Below are 20,754 nucleotides of genomic sequence, written 5' to 3' on the forward strand. Positions count from 1 at the left end.
CGCTTGTCTTTTGGTAACAGAGGTTGCTTCCCACAAGTCTTACAGCCTTTTTCAGACACCAATAAGAGGTGCATGCAATCTGGGACAACACCTGAGTCACTTTATCTGATATCAGACACTGTCAAATGGCAGTGGTGGGATTTGAACCCACGCCTCCTGAGAGACTGGAGCCTTAATCCAGCGCCTTAGACCACTCGGCCACACTACCTGCAAGGAAGCCCTTCCCTTGTGTCTGCAGCTTTTTTTCCCCCGTTTCTTTTTTCCGCTAAGCCATACTCACGTGCGACACATGCCCTACATTGGACATTTCATGTTCCTTGCAGATCTAAGCATGTTTTCGACGAGACAGCCCGCAACGTTTCCTCTTCCGCTTGGCTCGTTGGTCTAGGGGTATGATTCTCGCTTTGGGTGCGAGAGGTCCCGGGTTCAAATCCCGGACGAGCCCTAAAGCAAGAGCGCTACGGAGGTGACTGTTTAGTTTCTGAGAACGGTGCAGGAGAGGAATATTGGGTGCCAGAGCCCAAATCCAGGCCCAAGACTTGAGCCCGCTTCCACCAAACACCTTCGGTATGGTACCTTTGGAAGCACAGGTAACCCTTCAGACATGGTAGCTAGACCCTAGCACCACAACCACAAACGGTACTCTTCATGTGGGCCTGGTCACTGTATTTCCTTATTACCGGTGACACAGAGGGAAGTCCGCACCTCGTTGTATTGTGCATTGCCTGGGGTGGGGGTATAGTGAAAACAGTGATGTAGTGGCTTTAAGTAGCTTTAGACCAGGAGCTAAGTGCGAACATGGGTGGAAGGGAGAGGGACATACTCCTCATCCAGAGCATTTAGGATTAGCAGAGGATGGTTTCGATCCATCGACCTCTGGGTTATGGGCCCAGCACGCTTCCGCTGCGCCACTCTGCTCGATGTTTCAAATCCAGGGGTTTAAAAACCTGTGGTTCAATGTTGTTGGCACCTTTGGGAACTTGAGGGAACCAAGATTTCAGCAGCAATGGATGCCGCAATCAGGGCAATGGGAGCATGGAAGTAAAGTAAAGAGACATTACGTTGATCCAAAGTTTTAGCAGTCAGCAGAGGGTGGTTTGGATTGACCGACATCTGGTTTATGAGCGTAGCATGCTTGGTTCAATGTTGTGCGAATCGTTGGGAACCTGTGGCAACCAAGCTTAACCAGTGCACAGGCTGAAAAATTAAGCATTTGGTGGACCTTGCGGTGATCCTTTTTCTAGTGATTTTCCCAATCCCATCCAATAATCTTGAACGTGTCCACTTGAGACACTTGTGGCAATGGAAAGCCCAGTCATCTGCTAACATGGCAAAGTGAGCATGGATGGAAAGGACAGAAACATCCTCTCACCTGGCCTGACCTCTACCTCATTTTTTCAGTATCGCTCCTGCTCTGCTCAGTGGTGTTTCACAAACTCTAGTCAAGGTACTCAACTCTCAGTGATTATTGCTCCCTGTCAATGAAGATTCTCAGTCATTCCAGTCATGGTAATCTTAAGTGTTATATTGTAGGCAACTGGACTTGCTTGCATTTCAGCCTGCTTATGCCTGGCTGCAAAAGACTGCTTTGTCATCTTGAACCATAGCAATGTGAATGTGGATGGAATTGGTAGGGTCAGCACGGAGCCAGCCAAACATCCGCTTGTCTTTGGTAACAGAGGTTGCTTCCCACAAGTCTTACAGCCTTTTCGTACACCAATAAGAGGTGCATGCAATCTGGGACAACACCTGAGTCACTTTATCTGATATCAGACACTGTCAAATGGCAGTGGTGGGATTTGAACCCACGCCTCCTGAGAGACTGGAGCCTTAATCCAGCGCCTTAGACCACTCGCCACACTACCTGCAAGGGGCCCTTCCCTTGTGTCTGCAGCTTTTTTTCCCCCCTTTCCTTTTTCCGCTAAGCCATACTCACGTGCGACACATGCCCTACATTGGACATTTCATGTTCCTTGCAGATCTAAGCATGTTTTCGACGAGACAGCCCGCAACGTTTCCTCTTCCGCTTGGCTCGTTGGTCTAGGGGTATGATTCTCGCTTTGGGTGCGAGAGGTCCCGGGTTCAAATCCCGGACGAGCCCTAAAGCAAGAGCGCTACGGAGGTGACTGTTTAGTTTCTGAGGAACGTGCAGGAGAGGAATATTGGGTGCCAGAGCCCAAATCCAGGCCCAAGACTTGAGCCCGCTTCCACCAAACACCTTCGGTATGGTACCTTTGGAAGCACAGGTAACCCTTCAGACATGGTAGCTAGACCCTAGCACCACAACCACAAACGGTACTCTTCATGTGGGCCTGGTCACTGTATTTCCTTATTACCGGTGACACAGAGGAAGTCCGCACCTCGTTTTATTGTGCATTGCCTGGGGTGGGGGTATAGTGAAAACAGTGATGTAGTGGCTTTAAGTAGCTTTAGACCAGGAGCTAAGTGCGAACATGGGTGGAAGGGAGAGGGACATACTCCTCATCCAGAGCATTTAGGATTAGCAGAGGATGGTTTCGATCCATCGACCTCTGGGTTATGGGCCCAGCACGCTTCCGCTGCGCCACTCTGCTCGATGTTTCAAATCCAGGGTTTAAAACCTGTGGTTCAATGTTGTGGGCACCTTTGGGAACTTGAGGGAACCAAGATTTCAGCAGCAATGGATGCCGCAATCAGGGCAATGGGAGCATGGAAGTAAAGAGACATTACGTTGATCCAAAGTTTTAGCAGTCAGCAGAGGGTGGTTTGGATTGACCGACATCTGGTTTATGAGCGTAGCATGCTTGGTTCAATGTTGTGCGAATCGTTGGGAACCTGTGGCAACCAAGCTTAACCAGTGCACAGGCTGAAAAATTAAGCATTTGGTGGACCTTGCGGTGATCCTTTTTCTAGTGATTTTCCCAATCCCATCCAATAATCTTGAACGTGTCCACTTGAGACACTTGTGGCAATGGAAAGCCCAGTCATCTGCTAACATGGCAAAGTGAGCATGGATGGAAAGGACAGAAACATCCTCTCACCTGGCCTGACCTCTACCTCATTTTTTCAGTATCGCTCCTGCTCTGCTCAGTGGTGTTTCACAAACTCTAGTCAAGGTACTCAACTCTCAGTGATTATTGCTCCCTGTCAATGAAGATTCTCAGTCATTCCAGTCATGGTAATCTTAAGTGTTATATTGTAGGCAACTGGACTTGCTTGCATTTCAGCCTGCTTATGCCTGGCTGCAAAAGACTGCTTTGTCATCTTGAACCATAGCAATGTGAATGTGGATGGAATTGGTAGGGTCAGCACGGAGCCAGCCAAACATCCGCTTGTCTTTTGGTAACAGAGGTTGCTTCCCACAAGTCTTACAGCCTTTTCGTACACCAATAAGAGGTGCATGCAATCTGGGACAACATCAGGCTACCACCTGAGTCACTTTATCTGATATCAGACACTGTCAAATGGCAGTGGTGGGATTTGAACCCACGCCTCCTGAGAGACTGGAGCCTTAATCCAGCGCCTTAGACCACTCGGCCACACTACCTGCAAGGAAGCCCTTCCCTTTCCCACGAGAAAAATATAGAGCGATCAAAACAATAATGTGTACTTTACCATCTGGCCAATGCAGTGGCTTGTCAAACAACTTTGTGTTGTGCTGTGGCTCAGAGATGGAAAAGCTCTAGATAAGGAAAACAGAGTTTTACTGTTTTCTACGTGACACTATTGCTTCCATAAGTATGACCATTCCAGGTAAATTTCCTTGATTGTTTGACTTCACATCCGAAGAGAATGTATTAAACTAAATCCTCAACTTAATCATTATCCATAAGGTGTTTACTTTATGTGAAGTTCTGCTAGGTTTGGTTATTTTTCAGGATGACACTGTTTTTTTGCCAAAACCCTCTGCACCCTGCTTTGCCAGTGAACTTGTCTCCTTCATTTGAATCAGAGTGCTGTGCTGTTTTTTCTTCCAGGCAGGGCTGCTGTTGGCCTGATCGCAGCCAAACAGACTCAAATATGAAGTCAATTGTCTTCAAATTATCACAGTTCATGAACTATTATTTAACTACTACATTTTATCTTAAGTTCTGTATCATGTTAACATTTTACAATTAGCCTCTTTGTGGCTTTAACATCTTTAAATATGTTTTTAATGTTACTAACTGCCAATTACAAAAGCTGTATATGCATAACATTTGGAAAGCTGTGTTTCTGCGACTTTAAGTGTTACTCCTTTTCTGCATCTTTTCTTTGCATTTCAAAATTCTGGCAGAATATTGACTTCATCACATTATTCATGAGCCTCTAAGCAAGGCACATAAAAACCTAGATAGAAAAGCCTATACAGTATGCAGAAATTTAAAGTGGCGATTCATTTTTGTTTGGAGGGCAAATTCTCTCTTTTTTCCCTTCCTCTCTGCCTATGCCACTCTCGCTTTCTCTCATTACTCCCATGCCTCTCCCATGCCTCCTATCTGCATGAGAATTGCATATCAGTAGCTCACAGAAGCAACGTAGTAGCTTCCTATGAGGCCCACAGCACATTCACAAAGTCATTTTAATGTGAGACTGGCATATATTTACAGGGAGAAAGAGTGAGGGGAGACAGCGAGAGGGTGAAAGAGAACAGAAAGAGATTCATTGAGAGAGGAAGGAGAATAAAGACAAAATGTGCTGAGATGAAAACAAAGAGAGACTGAAAACAAGACGGCAGTCGCTGTCTTCCCCCTCTGGGCCAATAAACTGCAAATATGGCACCTGGTTTTGACTTGCAGACAGATAAAGTGCTCTTCATAGGCCAATCAGTTATGAACATGCTAAACATAGCAAAGAGTTGAATTGTTCATCTCATGAAAAGATAAATGACTGAACAGGCAACCCAATCTTTGCGATTCTAGTGATGAAAATAAACAGAAAGTGCTGTTACAAGCACTTAAGATGATCCAGATATGAAGGATTTGAAGTATGAAAGTGATTGTTAGCAGGGTTGAGAGTAGCGTATTACAGCAAGGGTATAGGAGTTAGCTAAAACAGATTATGTCCCTTTTTACTAACAGAATATAGACCATTACCCTCTTTAGGCTGACAGAAAGTAGCCTACTGCATTCATCAGAGATTAGAACTTCAGGTTAGAAAACCAATAAAACAAAATTCAGGTAACGCTGAAGATTCATTTAAACAATGCAGAATATTTATTGCTGTTTAAATGACCACATCTGAGCATATATCCTCATTTTGGCACACAGGCTACCTATTTGGCCGTGGCTCAAAGGCAGAGCAGGTCGCCCAGTAATTGGACGATCAGTGGTTTGATCCCCAGCTCCTCCAGTCCACTCCTCCTCGAGCAAGATACTGAACCCCAAATTGCTCCCGGTGGATGTTCCATCAGTGTGAGAGTGTATTAAAAACTTAGTAGCAGGTGGCACCTTGTATGGTAGCCTCAGTCACCAGTGTGTGGATGGGTGAATGTGACTCTCAGTGTAAAAAGTGCTTTGAGTGGTCGGAAGACTGGAGAGGCACTCTTCAAGTGCAGTCCATTTACCATATGTTTACAGCATGGTTTTTACGAAGGATGTCCTAATCCGATCTCAAAGATTGACATCGGATCTGTTCAGTTGGGATCATCTGTATTGAGCTGTATCTTTGTTTTACGTCAGCTGTCACACAAGTGTTCTTACTCGCAAAGCTTCCATGCACAGCAATGCAAAGGTGCAGCTGTTGTCATCTGTTTGTTGGTCCTCTACCCCACTCAGCTCCCACGGTGAAACACCACATGCAATAAATTATAGCAAAATGCAGTATGAGACTGTGTATTTATGTTATTTACCTGAGTTATGAGCACTTGTTTCATTTTAGCTCTGTGTGAGAGTCTCTTGCATTTCATTGTCATCTATGGCACGTGGTGTTTCACTGCCCTAGAGCTGATGACATCACCACTCATGATGCCACAGCGAGTGCAATAAAAGTCTGGCGAACAAAAGGTCAAGAGTAATTTATTAATTTAATCTATGCACAACAAAAGGAATACAGTTCATTCAAGCTGCATGGAAGCAATAAACACTGGACAATACCTTTTTAAAGTGATTAAATTCTCTTGAGACAGTGACAAGGTCAAAAAGATTAAGAAATAGTTTGTTATTTCATTTGTACTTTGCTATTCTACAAAAAAGCCATCAAGGAACAGTTTGGATGCAGGGCATTTTTTTCTTAATGCACTGAAGTGCTATTGAATTGTCAAGCATATACAATGGATGGATTTTAGTAACTTTAAAGAAGCTACTTGAAGTGTGCACTGTGCAGCTGTGCATTGGATCAGGATTTGGTATTGGCAGATACTCAATACCTATTGACTCAGATCAGGAGCAAAAAAACTTGATTGAGATGGAGTACTTACAAATTTTTTGGAGTTACAGCATGGATTTTGAGCTTGAGGGTTCATTATTGACCTTGCGAACAGTAGTTGAAGTTTTGGTGTCAGATGTTTCAGTTGTGCTATGATCCAGGTCATTGTTTTTGTACATAATGTGTTTGTATTGGTCTGCAGTGATCTGTCAGATGTTTTCTCTCCTCCCCTCAGAGTGCGTGCATCTGGTTGAGTGTGATTAGATGTTGCAAGGCAGGTGTTGTGAGCTGACTGGACCATTTGAAGAGACTACTGTCACCGGATTGGTCCAGGGCATGACTGAAGATTTTTAAATACCATCTGATGGATGCCTTCCCCTCCTTTCACCTCTGCCACTTCTAAAGAAGCCAGTACTTTACTATAACTGTTGATTTGTTTGTGAGAACCTGCAGGCAAAAAACGAATGATGGTGGAAACTAGTGTGGGTAACTTGATAACTTTGTTATTTAGAAAAGCTTTCGGATCACTTTTGAGTAGGTGAGTTTAGTCTTGTTCAACAGATTACTTTTTAGGGTTATTATTTGATTTCCTTGTTTTCTTCTGTTCGAGCACTGTAAATAGTCCATTCGTACATTTTGGTTTGTTGTTTTGGGTCCTGCTTTACTCTGAAGACAAATAAACTGCTTACTTAGTTGTAATACTGTGTAACTGGCCTTCTTTGGGAGTGGGAAGAGTGGGGAGTCACAACATGTTATGTCTAGGTTCCCCTAGACCGGGGACATAACAGTTGTGAACACATGAACTAAACATGGAATTCCAGTCATGACATAAATTTTATACTCCATCTGGAAATTTTAGCAGTTTGTGGACTTTGTGCTCTGGCATACAGCTTTAAATTTGTTTTTTTCTGTGTCTTGTTGAGCAGCAGATTACGTAATGCCAGGATTGTGTTGCATGGACAAAATAATACAGTTGATTGGCTGCTGGTCTGAGTGTGCAACAGGTCACAGCAGTCAGCAAGGAGCCATGTGCTTTTGGCACAGGAAACTATATACTGACTGCAGTGTTGTAAATTTTGAAAGCCACATGTCGATTCATGTGCAAGACTGTGTAGACTGACACAAAAAGCATAAAGTATACACAATCAAATGGTCACACTAGTGCCAAATCATGCATGCATATGAACACACTAAAAATACATTTATGTAGAGGTTGACTACCTGAGTCAGTGTGAAAGAAGTTAACAGGGTGACACAGCAACAGACTTGTAGGTTAAGACTGAAGAGAAACTCAAGGCAGAGATACATCCCATTAACCCTCTCTGTGACTCTTAAATCCTCAGATAAGGATTGCCTTGTGTTTTTGGAATGCCAGATTAAATCAGACCAGATCAGATGAGATTTAACCTCTCTAACTCCGCCAGGACACCGAAGTCCTCGCTCCCCCCTTCCTCTGTTAAATGGTATCTCCCAGGCGCACTACGTCATCAAACCATGTGATGTTTGGTATTGCTGGATTCAGAAAGCTCTCGACTTTTCAAAAATAATATCGTTTTCCTTTTATTTATTATGTATTTCGCACCAGAGCAGCCTAAACACACAAAGTCCAAAATCACGATGAGTGGTGACAAGTCATGTTATGCCGTTTTTCGACAGGGAAAGTTAAAGGATTACTTGTGATCTCATGTGGAGCCGTTAGCGGGGACTTAGCTCTTTTATAAAAGGTAACAGTCTCACTCCTACCACTATTTTTGGCCGAGATATACCGTCTAGAAAGTGGGATCACAACTTTCACGTTTCATATGGCTTTATTTGGTGATATTTTATGGTGTTTCTGTGTCATAAACAACATCAGCTATCATAATCACACCTGATTTCAGTAAGGTACATGTCTGAAGCTGGCTGAGTGTTGTTTGATCACTGATAGTACTGTTTTGAAGCCGAGTGACCGACTTGTCATACGGAGGTCCGCCTGGATCTTTTCATGGAAAAACACTGTAGAATGGTCATACTTTGAGCAGTTCTCTTCAAATTTGAAGCAAATGTTCATTGATAGTGTGCCTACAGCTCCATAGTGTCATTTACCTGCTCAGATGAAGCCACAGACAGTTATTCATCCTGAAAAACGTTTTTTATTTTTTTATTTTAGGCAAAATCTTCAACTTTTTACTGACCTCAGAGGCCCATTACTCTGTCTCTGTATCACCTAGAGTGTTTCTGACACTTTCACAAGAAACTTCAGAGAGCTTTCTTTCTGGCAAGACCTCATGCATGCATGTAGTCAGAGCGGTTCAGATGCTACAGTCATTTTAATTTGGGTATGTCATTTCAGGCGTTTTTGCTACAAAATGGGGGTGGAGTGCAAGAGGTAATGCAACAATCTAAGATTGTGTCAGAATCATCAAGGCAGGTGGTCCTGCTGCAATTGACTGTGCCCTGGGAAGAGGTGTTTGAGAGGAAGAAGGCCAAGTATGAGGAGCTTGCAGGCAAATGCCAAAGCAGGGGATGGAAGACCCTCTGCTACCCCAATGAGGTCGGCTGTCGAGGATTTGCCAGCCAGTTGCTCAGGGCCCTCGAGTTGCTGTGGATCAGAGGACTGCACAGCAAGAGAGCTATCAGGAACATCATTGATGCTGCTGAGAGGGCATCAAGATGGCTGTGGATCAAAAGGGGTGATCCGTGGACCACACAAGCTACCTAGACATAAGCTGGGGTCTGATCAATCCTGGCTGGGTTGTCTGGGCGAGGATGACCCCAGGTTACATCACTGATCAAGTGTTTAGGTTGCACCCTAAGGTGGAAACAGATCTATCTTTCCCACCTAACAATGTAAGTATTCTAATTCACATTCTGTTCTAATTCTTTACACATTAAAAGCTGTAACCCCTTAGATTTCAGTCCTGGTTAATTTGGCAACTCCTGTGGTTACTGTGGTTACATCAAATGCTAACCTTAACACAAACACACACATTGTGCGTCCTGTAAAAGCCTGACAATAAAAAACACTCTGTGTTTCTCCTGTTGAATGATTTAAATGTGAAGCTGCAGCAGAAGAAAATGTAGTGTTGCATTAGCAGTAAAAGACACGGTGTAAAGAGACTGAATAGTAAATAGTAGGTCTGATTTCAGTGAGATAAAACTGCACTGGTTTACATGCTGCATCATTTCTTATGAGTCCCCCATGCATAGGTAGATCATTTGTTTTCAGTGGAAAATGGTGGACTCTAACACCAACAGTGAAAACTACTTATGTAATACATTGAATAGCTACTGCTGAAAATGTGCCAACCCTAAATATCAAAAAGTGGTATGATTTCTGGTGATCTTTATAACTTTAATGTGCAAGGGCCTGCAGCAGCCATCTATCATTGATATCCTAACATGGACCTTGATAGCATTTCTTCTTTTAACTCTACAGGGACATATGTGTCTCCTGTAGACTGTGGCCACATTAGGCCAAGATAAAGTCTGACAAATAAGACAGGTCTCAGGTGTCCAAAGACCTGGTGTGATTGGGCATACCAGGTTATTTGTCAGAAAGACAAGGAGTCTGTTATATGAGGACAACAGGTTCTGCAAGAGAAGAACACTGTGCATTGCTGGCAGTATAATTTAGTATAATAATTGTTGGTCAGGGTCTACTAACCATCCATTACAATGATCTAATTCCAGAAAGCGGAGGAAAATCCTCTTATGACAGTGAAAACTGACCTATTAAATACTAAATACAAAAACTCGCTGTCTTTTTGATGTAAAAAGATAATTTGATCACTGAGAATTCAACAAAAACTATTTCTTTCTAACTAAGGCATGGCTTGATCCATCTTGCTCTTCTTACTCTTCGCCATCTTTTTATCTTGTAGAGAAAGAGCAACTGGGGGAAAATGGTATGAAATAGAATAAAATCAGCAGAAGAGTAATGCTCATCTGTAACAAAGAGAAAAAGAAACACTGCGAGGACTGTTATAGTCTGTTTAAAGACAAGCCCTCTTCCTTTTGTACTACTTGGTTTAAACTAGATCCACAGGGAAGGAGAAAAGGGGGAGGTGCAGATGGAGAATGTGAAGAAAAAACAAAGAGATTGAGGACTTAAAGAAAAAGAACATGAATGAAAAGGCTGAGACAAATTGAGAAGAGAAATGAATGTGAGACAAATAATGAAAGAAAAGGGAATTACAGAATGAAGGTACAAAGGAGAAGAATGAGTGATAAAGAGAGAAAAGGGAAGAGACAGAGAATGGAGGTAAGTAAATCCAACTCATCTTGGATCTGAAAACACTCTACACCCCAATACTATTTTAAGGTAATCACAGGGGAGGAGGAGGTGACAGATGGAAGCAGAGGTAGAGATGAGAGCGAGAGACAGAGTTTGCAAGTCTTTTTTTTATGTGCACATAAGTGTAACCGAGAGTCAAGACAAGACAATTTGACATGTCCAGACAAAAAGGGAGAGAGGCTGAGCCAGGCAGATGAAGAGAGTACAGAGGCTTGGAGAGAAGAGGAACAATTTCATAGGAAGCTTTGTGGTTTTGATATGTGGACAGCAGAATACTGGTGTTAGTTGTGAAAAAAGAAAGCTTCAATATGATTTTGATTCAAAACATTCTGAAATCCATTGAATCTTGTTGAACAGATGGGATTATGTTAAGTTTTGGCAATCTACAATGCCCACTGGTGCTGCTAGGGCAATGGTTCCCAACTTGTCTATCCTTATAACCCTCCATTTTGACATTAAAAAGTGTCACATTTATCTTGCAAGTGTACTCTTCTTCAACATTTTGTTTACTTCTGGGATTTTTCCCACATGGAAATTCTAGCCCCTTTTACACTGCCAGATATTCTGCGAATGTTGGGCCATTTGCTGCCAAGCTGCGAGCGTTTAGACACACAGAGCCGGATTGGCGAGTTGATCCGAGGTGCCCAATTTTCTGCCTTCTAGGGTAGTCATATTGGCAGAACCTTTTTGGTTTAAACAGAACGAGACGACCTTCCGCTATGGGAGAAGCTGTTGATGACGCTGCACGTGTGACCCACTGGCGGTAGATAAACAGGAAACAGCTGATAGCAGGAATTAGTGAGCAGCTAGTAGCAAGAGGGAAATGCAAACCTGGCAGACACAGTTAAGATGAGCAACTGGAGAGACAAGGAATTGCGCACCCTCCTTGAAGAGGCCATTACCGTCAGGTGACGGGGACGGTGAATGACGGGCTGACTTACGAGAGAATCGCTGAAGGACTGACTAGCCGCGGCTTCCCTCCCACCTTACTGTTTACGTCACACGCTGAGCTACATGTTTTGTTTCTTGCTCACGCCCCCCATTGCCCCGAAAAGGGCGCATTCTGTATGAACAAAAGTAGGTAGGTGGCATTTTGCCGTGCTCCCCGATTTTATTTTTATACTGCCAATGCTGAAAAAAGACTGATTGGGCTTTCCTGCAAATTTGCACAATTCCTGTCTAAAAAGGTCTTCTGACCAATCAAGAGCAGCTTTCTCACACAGGCATTTGATCTGGTCCACTTGTAAATGCCACTGTGAGAACACGAACCAACTCTAGGCAATTATGCAACTTCCTAACAAAATTTGTCCCTGATTTGGACCACAGCAAGCGAACTCAAGGTCTGAAAGCATTATTACTGCTTATTTTATCAGCATTAAAGACAATCTATGGATGTTTTGTTTTTTCTTCATCAGCTGTGAGAGCACAACTTTGCAGTGTTTTCACCTTTGAGGTTATGTGTATGTAATCATAGCTAAATGTGAGACACCTACTGTAGCAGAAGCTACCATAGAAGCAGTTTTGAGTACTATGACAAACGTTTATATTTCTCTGTCTTCCATCTGTCTGTCTATTGACAGATATTGTTACAGTGATAGCATCACACCACTGCAGGACGCAATCACAAAACTTTACAGGTCAACACATTCTCATTCTGACATCGTCACATATTGATTGTCTGGTCATGGACTTTCCACTTCAACATATGACATGCAAGGTACCCTGGGTGTGTTGGTTGTTGACGTTCTGGGACACTGTGTCAACCTCAGTCTCTTACTGCATTGTCTGTTTTCAAAATACACTTCCATTTTCACAGGAAATAAATACTATTTAAAATAAACAGACTATGTTGGTACAACACAGCAAATTGACATTTTTTTCCTTCAACAACTGAGACACGTGGTAACGTTTAGCCAAACACACACATACATGGTTGGGTTTAGGCAACAAAAGCAGGTGGTTGGGTTTCGGAAAAAATAACAGGGTTTGGCTTTACAATCGTACGGGATTAGAGCACCGGCCTCCCAGGTGAAGATCAATCATTGTTTGACCCATCCAACACCTGTCCCACCTGCCCCACTGAGATTCTCTGCCCCCTTAACTTTTGTTGTTATCCTGCCACGTTTCCACCTGACGCCGTTGGGCACCATTACATAAAAACAGTGACCGGCTGTGTATCATGCTGATGTAAAAGGAGGGTTTTTTCTTGGGTGTCTGATGCAGGAGCGCCTATATTTGAAGAATTCAGAGTGAGGCCGATTCGTACTGATGTGCACTTGAAGTCACAGTGGAGGCCAAGTTTGAAGATGGGTGTAGTCCTGAAGTTTAGGGAAGTAAGAGACTGCAAGGAAATTGTTGTGATGAGATGTGTGCTTTGCTGCAGTTATTATAACTACGCTAATTGGGCTTCCTACCTTGTTCTTTTTATTACAGTTTGTTTTATTCTATGCAAGGCCATTCATTGATTTTCATTTAAATTGTTATTTTACTGAAATGTCTGCTGCTGTTATTATAATTATGCTAACTGTACTTGTTGTAAGATTATTTTGTCACTCACAGGAATTTGGAAATGTGCAGCACCAAATTGCTAACCTTGTTAATGAGGGCCCTGAATGTGTATGGAAAATGGTAATATAATAAAGTGATTAATTGTGCCAAGTCTGTAGCCATGAAATAACATTGAGGAATAAACAAATCTGCGGGTTAACATTTCATTAAGTGCACATTAACGTTAATAAGGCATTTTACGTATATTTGGATACTGAGGGGGATGTGCCCTCCTCTCTTTATATATATATAATAATTACTGCCTTGATTTTCTTTCATGTTAAAACACTGCATGTGTATTATCTTCAGTTTTGCTGTAATTCCAGTTAAACTAAGGGGCACTGGCAACTTCAAACTTCATCTTTTCTCATAGTACATCCAAAGTGTGCATCTAATTAGGCAGTTCAACATATACCCACTGAGGATTTGTAGATGAGCCAGTTTCAGGCTGTGTGCAAGCACCGCCAATTTTATCTGCCTTTTCAAAATGGAGAGCGGCTGTGCATCACTACACTGTGTGTTGGCATATACATATTTTATGGCATCATTTCAAAAGATAATTATGTGTTCTGGCTCTCAAAGTCTCCCTAGTATGGAATAAGGGTTTCAGTTCCTGCATTTAAAACAACTTATCTTTCTCATAAACTATTAGCAGGGCTGAGGCACTTCTGTGTCGGCTTCATTTAACCACCAAGAACAACCTGACATGCATAAGTGTAATAACACAATGACTCTTTGATTAATGAATGTGTTGTCTGTTGTTGCCCAAAGAGATCAGTGCTATCCACCCTGATCGGATGTACAGTTTGAGGGTTGGGAATGTCTGTATGTCTGAGGCTGAACTTTTAAATCCGACTCCTTTCAGCGAAGTTGGATAGAAAATCCAGCTTTCGTCTGCACAGGCACCACTTTAACAAACCAACAACAAGATCCATGCACAGACCGCAAGATGCACAATCACAGATGGCAAAGAAGTTCGGAGCAATGAACGTGACGAACAGGAACAGCACAAACCCATTGCCCCTGTCAAATTGGACATGAGTTTATTTCATGCTTCCCGCAAAGAGAAAGAACTCAAAAAGGTCAATCATGTTCACAACCAAGAGAAAGCATTTCCATTGAGATTCTGACACTTTCTATGAAACCTTTTCCACTGCACAGGTTAAACAGAAAATATGAGTTATTTTACCAGGGGCTATGCATAATAAGAAACTCTCTCATTGTGCAATGTAATCATTTTTCCACCAGCAAGTCTGCCACACTGTCTCGTTATACACGCACCATATTGTGTAGAAATAACCTGTTTCTCATTAGCGTTCTTGGAAATGCCACGGTTGGGCTTTGCTGATACATTTTCCCTCTCTTTAGTTGAAAGCCTCAGGCTACAGGCGTGATGGCGGCCCAAGACTCTTCAGCTAAATTTGAAAATATGTTGTGGATAAAACAACAATGATAAACAGGACTGTTTGTAGTGAGTCTTGCACACATGCATTTTAAAAGAAGCAGGGGGTTAATAAAACATGGTACTTCATGAGGGCACACTTCTACACAAAAGACACACAATTACTTTGATTTAATAGTACTTGATTTGAAGTTTATGGTAGAGGTTAATCAACAAAAAGAACATCTTTCTTCTCCTGCCTTCCAAAGTTTAATGAAACCTTTGGTAGACCATCCTGTTGATGAGATTAGCCCAGTTCTCATCACCCAGCTGTTGCGATACTCCCCAGACAATCCAGAATAAAGAATTAACTGGCCCAGCCCAAGCATCTACCCAGTGCTGATTCATTTGTTTTCCATTAAAGCATTTTTTCTCAGCAGTTTATTACTGACACAGTACGATAGTATTGATGTCTTAGATCTTTGAAGTCAAACTGCAAGTCTCCACTGATGGGATTAGCCCAGTTTTTATCACTGTGAATTTCATTTCTTTTTTTCATTAAGGTAAATGCATTATTTAAACTTTTCTTTTATTCTGACAGGATCTGCTGAGCACGCTTCTTCTTTTCCAGCAGCGCCTCAAACATTAATACAGCTGTAAACAGTCATCCATGCGAAATGCACAGTGGTCTACCAGCACAATACATACAGTATATAACTTCTACTAGCTGAACTTGGCAAAAGTCAGAACAGTTATAATCTCGACACATGGCCTGTTGGGTTTTGGTCTGGTTGCTGAACTCTACTCCCTATCGCCTTGCACCAACAACATACCAAGCAGTGGGAAAGTGCAGCTGGAAGGCATGTTCATGTGTTTCGGGTGGGAAGAAATTCCTTGTAACATCGGTCAGCATTTTACAGGAGTCACAGGACTCTGTATACTGGTTGGCCTGTAAACTCTGGCCATAATTTGTTGCTTAATGTTAAACTATCCTCAACTTTTAGTTTGGCCATCAAATGACCACAGTTCAGAGCAGCCACTGCAGCTTTCTACAGACACTGCATGGCAGCTTGCTTGGTGTGTTTTCAGCATTTGTTCTGTGTTATGGGGAAACACCACTGGACCCATTTCCTGGGACTAATCTCTTTGGAATTATTATTAATTTATTATGTTAGTCACATTATATCCAAATCTGACTCACTTCAAATTGTCTCTCCTTTATCTTGCCCTCATGCAGACACTCGTACCATTCCTTGAATTTGTCTGTCAATTTTGGCTTTGACCCTCAATGACAAGAGTTCCCAAATCTTGTCATCTCTCTAGGTAGATAGCAACATCATCAACACGTCCACTCACTTGCTGTGAATTCTCTGGACAATTACCTGCTCCATTTACACATGGGCTCAAATGGACATTAAACCTACTTTGTATTATGGCACTGGCAGTAATGTCTTGCTAATCTCAGGTTTGCAGATCATGTGTGAAATGGGCTTAAGCAAGCACATCCAAAATATTACATATAATTCCTCAACAACTACAGCAAGTACCATAGGATATAGTTGAAAATGGTTTGTACACTGTGATGGATGTTTACAATTTCTAGTTTAAGCAGTAATTTTACAGTTAACCTTTGTTTTCTCCTCCAGATGAGTCCGGCTGTTTGTGTTTATTCCCTAATAGAACTATTTTTGTGCTTTGTCGTCATGTTCCCAGATCTCAGCAATTAGCATGTCCAGTGTAATGATAATTTCACTGATGGGAATTAATGAATGAATGAACAATGATGGAGGAGACACTCTTTGCAACCCAATTACTACAAAAATCTGACAAAAAGCTTTCACAAAGCCTCCTATGTGATCATGGCCTCAGGCTATAGTTGCCCCTGTTGACATTTCACATGACCTTTTGAATAAGTGTCAACGGGAGAACATTGCCTGTGGTGATTTATAGTGCTGAATTTTATGACTTTACACGATTACGATGCCTCTCCGGCTGCGTCATGTACCCTGGCCTGCACTTGGGGAGAAACATTGACAGTGAAAGTGTCAAAAGTGATAGAGTTGAACTCACTCCCCAAAGCGCTGACGGATACGTCTATGTTTTACAACTCACAAATCAGATTGTCACTAAGAGTTTGTACTCTTGTGGAATTACCCCACTTGCCATCACACTGTGGTAAACTCATTGGAACTTGACAGCAGGAATACCCCACAGAGTCTCTCCAGTGGAGTGAGAGCAGTTTTACATTAATGCCACTGTATTTTGACATTTCCAAAGGCACTGTGAATGGGTGCGACTGCTCCTCAAGTCCTGATATAACCTTTTATTCTAACATGGAGAAAACTGACATCAGGGACATGTGAAACAGCCACTTTATACAAGCCTGCTTCTGAAGTCAAAGTGCTACTTGACACTCTTGACACTCACCCGTGGGATATTAATCAGACTCTTGAGTAAGACAGTGGCAGTTATAGCTACTGGACAACCCTGTAGACCCCAAATCCTTCTTTTTCTGAAAGTATAAAAAATACCAAGTTTTCCCCCTCTGCAAAACTACAGTCAAAGTGCCATTTGACTCCTCACTGTGCTGGGATTAACCCACTTTCCATCATGCAGTGAAGTCACAGGGATTTGACAGTTATACCCGCCAGACTCTCTACTGGAATGTGAACTGGACTGACCTCTTTGATTTAAAATGTCTGCTTTTTAGGAACCAAAGGGAAACTGGCAATGTGTTGTATGTATTTTAATATTTCCAGAGGCTTTTGAAAAAGCTATGAGACCTCTTGGTTCAATTTCAACATTTACACATGCTGAAAAAAGACATTCTTGTTGGCTCTGTTAAGAATTGAAATGTTACCCACAAGTCCTGATATTTAAACAAATCCTCATATCCAAATCATCTGTGTGACCTTTCAAAAAGATGACTCAAGTGTTTTTTTTTGTTTTGTTTTGCCACCTGGTTAATGTCTGGTAAAGTTTAGACAACTTAAACTACTTGGTTAAGATCATAGACTGCAAAATAGTGGATGTAACTACTGTCACATCACTCGAAACACCATCTGCGTGGCAGCTTAAGGTTGACATTTTTCAACATATGCTAATAAAAGGTGCAGCACCGTACTTTTTACAAATCAAGCAGCTCATTTTACCGTTGTTATGTTCAAGCCTGGGTGGCTGGATGAAAACATCATAATACTTTGCCACCCCGAGCACAATAAGAGAATCTTGATTGTCTGGATGACCCCAAAAGGTCACTTGTCAGGAGAGAGTATTCTGAGTATTTGAAAATATAACTAAGGCTTTTGTTGTTGTGGTGAGTCTCAATGTTCCTGAGTGGTTTTGTTACAGTGCAGGGGATCACTAAAATAGCTCTGATCACCCTTGTTGAATTTGTTCTAACCCTATGACACTGCCAACTGTCAGTGTTAAATGAAAAATAAATGAGTGACTTTAACAAGAGTGCAATCTGGCACTGAATGAATGAATGGACTGGTGTCACGTATTCTCTTCTGCTTTGTGTGGTTTGTATTAACCAACCACATCAACACTGCTCTTCTCATATTTATTTCATTCCTAAAGGAGTATTTTTACTGCTGCAAAGATGGTCTTTTAATAGAATTGATTTAATTTATTTAATAGAATAGATGGTCTTTTAATAGAATTGGGCTGTCTGTGCTGTAATTTTGAAATTGGGGCCACATTGCCAAAGAAAACAGAGGAAAAAGGCTGTGGCATTTGCTTTTGTTCAAGAGAAAGAAAACCTACAACTACCAAAATGCACTGCACTGCATTGGACCAATAAAGGCTCCCACTGGTGTGTGACATACTGCAAGATTGTTCATTTTGACACTGAAAACCATATGGCAACTGGCTGGCAACAAACAATCTTGAATTACAGTTAATCAGTCAGGTAAAATATGCTCCTGAAAATATTTTAGGAGAGAAATCGACGATTTAGAAACAGAATCTTGGTTCATATTTTATCAGCACTGCTTATTTTAACAATCGGCCTCCATTTTCACAATACAGGAAACAATGTGGCATCCATTTCCTGTTCACAAATTTTCATGTTACAGCCAAACAGTGCAAACATGTGTCTGATAACATCTGAATACAGTAACAGAATCTTGGTTTATAGTTGATCAGCACTGCCAGGGTTTATATTACCGAGTGGTGGCTCCCTCTCTTGATTCGCTTTGATACTCTTGTATCAATGTGTATGTGTCCCTGGTGGCAGGCATATGAAAATACTGAAGTGTAGTCTGTAGCTTGAGCAGCAAGGGAAGTTTACCGCAGTTCAATAGAACAGCACTGCCGTATCCAAAAACAAACAAAGAAAAAATCTGCTGGAAGCCAGAAGAAGATGTGTAAACATTCTAAATCTGATTTGAACGAAGAAGCAACGAGTTTTGTGGAACGAAACAGGATCTCCATGACAGTGACAGCGACACACAGACAAGACGACCACAGAAAGAGGGAGACAACAGACAACACTGATCACTGAACATGAGAACATGTTCCACTATCCTTCAAAGAGAATATTATTATTCCTGGTAGTCATAGCGCCACCTAGTGTCGAAAGGAAGTACTTCTTATCAGACACTTATCTTTGGATTAACCTGAAATTTCACTGCTGTGGTCTATATTTAATGTACACAAACATGACATATCATTAGTGTCTACGCGCGCTGCAGAGGGTTTAATTTTGATGCCTCGCCATGAAACAGGAAATTGCTATAACTTTGGAGTAAATGGTCCGATCTCCATCAAACTTCACATGATTCATGTTAGTCCTGCCCTGAAAATATTTATATGACCATATTTCCTGATACTCAAAGAGAATATATATCATTATTATTATTATTATTATTATTATTTTCAATATAAAATATATATATTTATATATACAATTCAAACTGACGTGAGGAAATGGGGAAAAAATGTGAAATTGATTCTATGCTTAAAAATGTCATTTTTTGAAAAAATGCATTTTTCTCAGCTTTTTTCTTAAATTTCTCTTTTTTCTTAGTTTTTTTATGAAAATGCACAAATTCAAGTGTTGATTAAAAAAAAGAAATGGAATAAGATAAAATAAAATGTTTTTTGTGTAGAAAAACAGAGGGTTTCTTTTTTACTTTCTTGTACTGTTTACATATTAATAGAAAAAATTATTCTGTGGGGCTTGGAAGATTAGTGATCAAAAATGCTTAAAAACTTAAAAATAATACTCTGGTGGGGAAAGTGTTAAACACACTACAGCTTTTTTTTTTTTTTTTTTTTTTTTTTACAAATTGTTCAAGTCAGAGGCCTAGTCTGTTTTTATGTTTAATACTTCTAACACCACAAAGCTCCGGCTGACGTGTGCCACTTGACACTTCTCACAGCGTTGGGATTAGCCCACTTTCCTCCACTATACAGTCAGGACCACAGGGAAGTGACATGAGCAATATTCCCCTGTCGCTCTCTACATGGGAACACAAAAATGAGCAAGTATCCCCCCTGAAGACACCTACTCCTCCTCCTCCTCACACCCCAGCATCCCAGCACTGATTCCTCTCTAGTTAATTTACTCCTGGGCCCTCTCTGCAATAAGGCCTTTTATGAGAGAAAACACTCTTTGTGAGGAGGAGACACCTTTTGGATGTGTGATACAAAACGCTTCATTTTTCTTCTTGTCTATCTGCCCCCCCCCCCCCCCCCCCTTTGCTTCACCGGCTTCTCTAATCACTCTTTGCCACTCTCTCCCTTCCCCTTTTCTCTTTCTTCAGATGCTTCGTTGAGAGCGATAGAGCAGCGCTTCTCAGGTTGTGCAGGTTTTCTGATTTTCCTGGAGTCCCTTTGATATGGAAATTAAATGACTCCACTCAATGTCAGAATAGCTGAGGCGCAATCCCAGTGTTAGTGGTTCCGGCATTTTCTGCCTTTAAAAAAAAAGAAAAAAAAAAGAAAAAGAAAGCTCTTTTGCTTCTGCAAAACACTGTCAAGAGAGAAGAGAGAAGACACAATCACAGTCAGATGATTATAGCTAGCCATTTTGCTGAGCATTATTGAATTTGATATGTCCACCTGCACAAAGGGAACTTTTTCAAATAAACGCCTCGGGGAGTGGATTTCGATAAACGCTGGTTTGTGTCTCAAAGTCGTTTTTGCCGTGGTTTCCCCAGAGTAAATTCAGCTCACTCACCTGAAAAGTGACACACAAAACAGAAATCCTGTGGTCCTA

General features: G+C 41.6%; 7 non-coding genes across 7 annotated transcripts; 2 read left to right on the forward strand and 5 right to left on the reverse strand.

The window, feature by feature from the left end:
* Positions 1-126: 126 nt before the first annotated feature.
* trnal-aag (transfer RNA leucine (anticodon AAG)) lies at positions 127-208 on the reverse strand. Its single transcript has one exon. It is a non-coding gene; the product is annotated as a tRNA-Leu (tRNA).
* Positions 209-373: 165 nt separating this feature from the next.
* Positions 374-445, forward strand: trnap-ugg (transfer RNA proline (anticodon UGG)). Its single transcript has one exon. It is a non-coding gene; the product is annotated as a tRNA-Pro (tRNA).
* Positions 446-846: 401 nt separating this feature from the next.
* trnam-cau (transfer RNA methionine (anticodon CAU)) lies at positions 847-918 on the reverse strand. The gene has a single exon. It is a non-coding gene; the product is annotated as a tRNA-Met (tRNA).
* An 866-nt stretch (positions 919-1,784) lies between these two features.
* Positions 1,785-1,865, reverse strand: trnal-aag (transfer RNA leucine (anticodon AAG)). The gene has a single exon. It is a non-coding gene; the product is annotated as a tRNA-Leu (tRNA).
* A 164-nt stretch (positions 1,866-2,029) lies between these two features.
* trnap-ugg (transfer RNA proline (anticodon UGG)) lies at positions 2,030-2,101 on the forward strand. The gene has a single exon. It is a non-coding gene; the product is annotated as a tRNA-Pro (tRNA).
* A 400-nt stretch (positions 2,102-2,501) lies between these two features.
* On the reverse strand, positions 2,502-2,573 carry trnam-cau (transfer RNA methionine (anticodon CAU)). Its single transcript has one exon. It is a non-coding gene; the product is annotated as a tRNA-Met (tRNA).
* Positions 2,574-3,444: 871 nt separating this feature from the next.
* Positions 3,445-3,526, reverse strand: trnal-aag (transfer RNA leucine (anticodon AAG)). The gene has a single exon. It is a non-coding gene; the product is annotated as a tRNA-Leu (tRNA).
* Positions 3,527-20,754: the final 17,228 nt, after the last annotated feature.

Source organism: Epinephelus fuscoguttatus, linkage group LG9 (genome assembly GCF_011397635.1).
Source record: "Epinephelus fuscoguttatus linkage group LG9, E.fuscoguttatus.final_Chr_v1".
Classification (NCBI taxonomy): Eukaryota; Metazoa; Chordata; class Actinopteri; order Perciformes; family Serranidae; genus Epinephelus; species Epinephelus fuscoguttatus.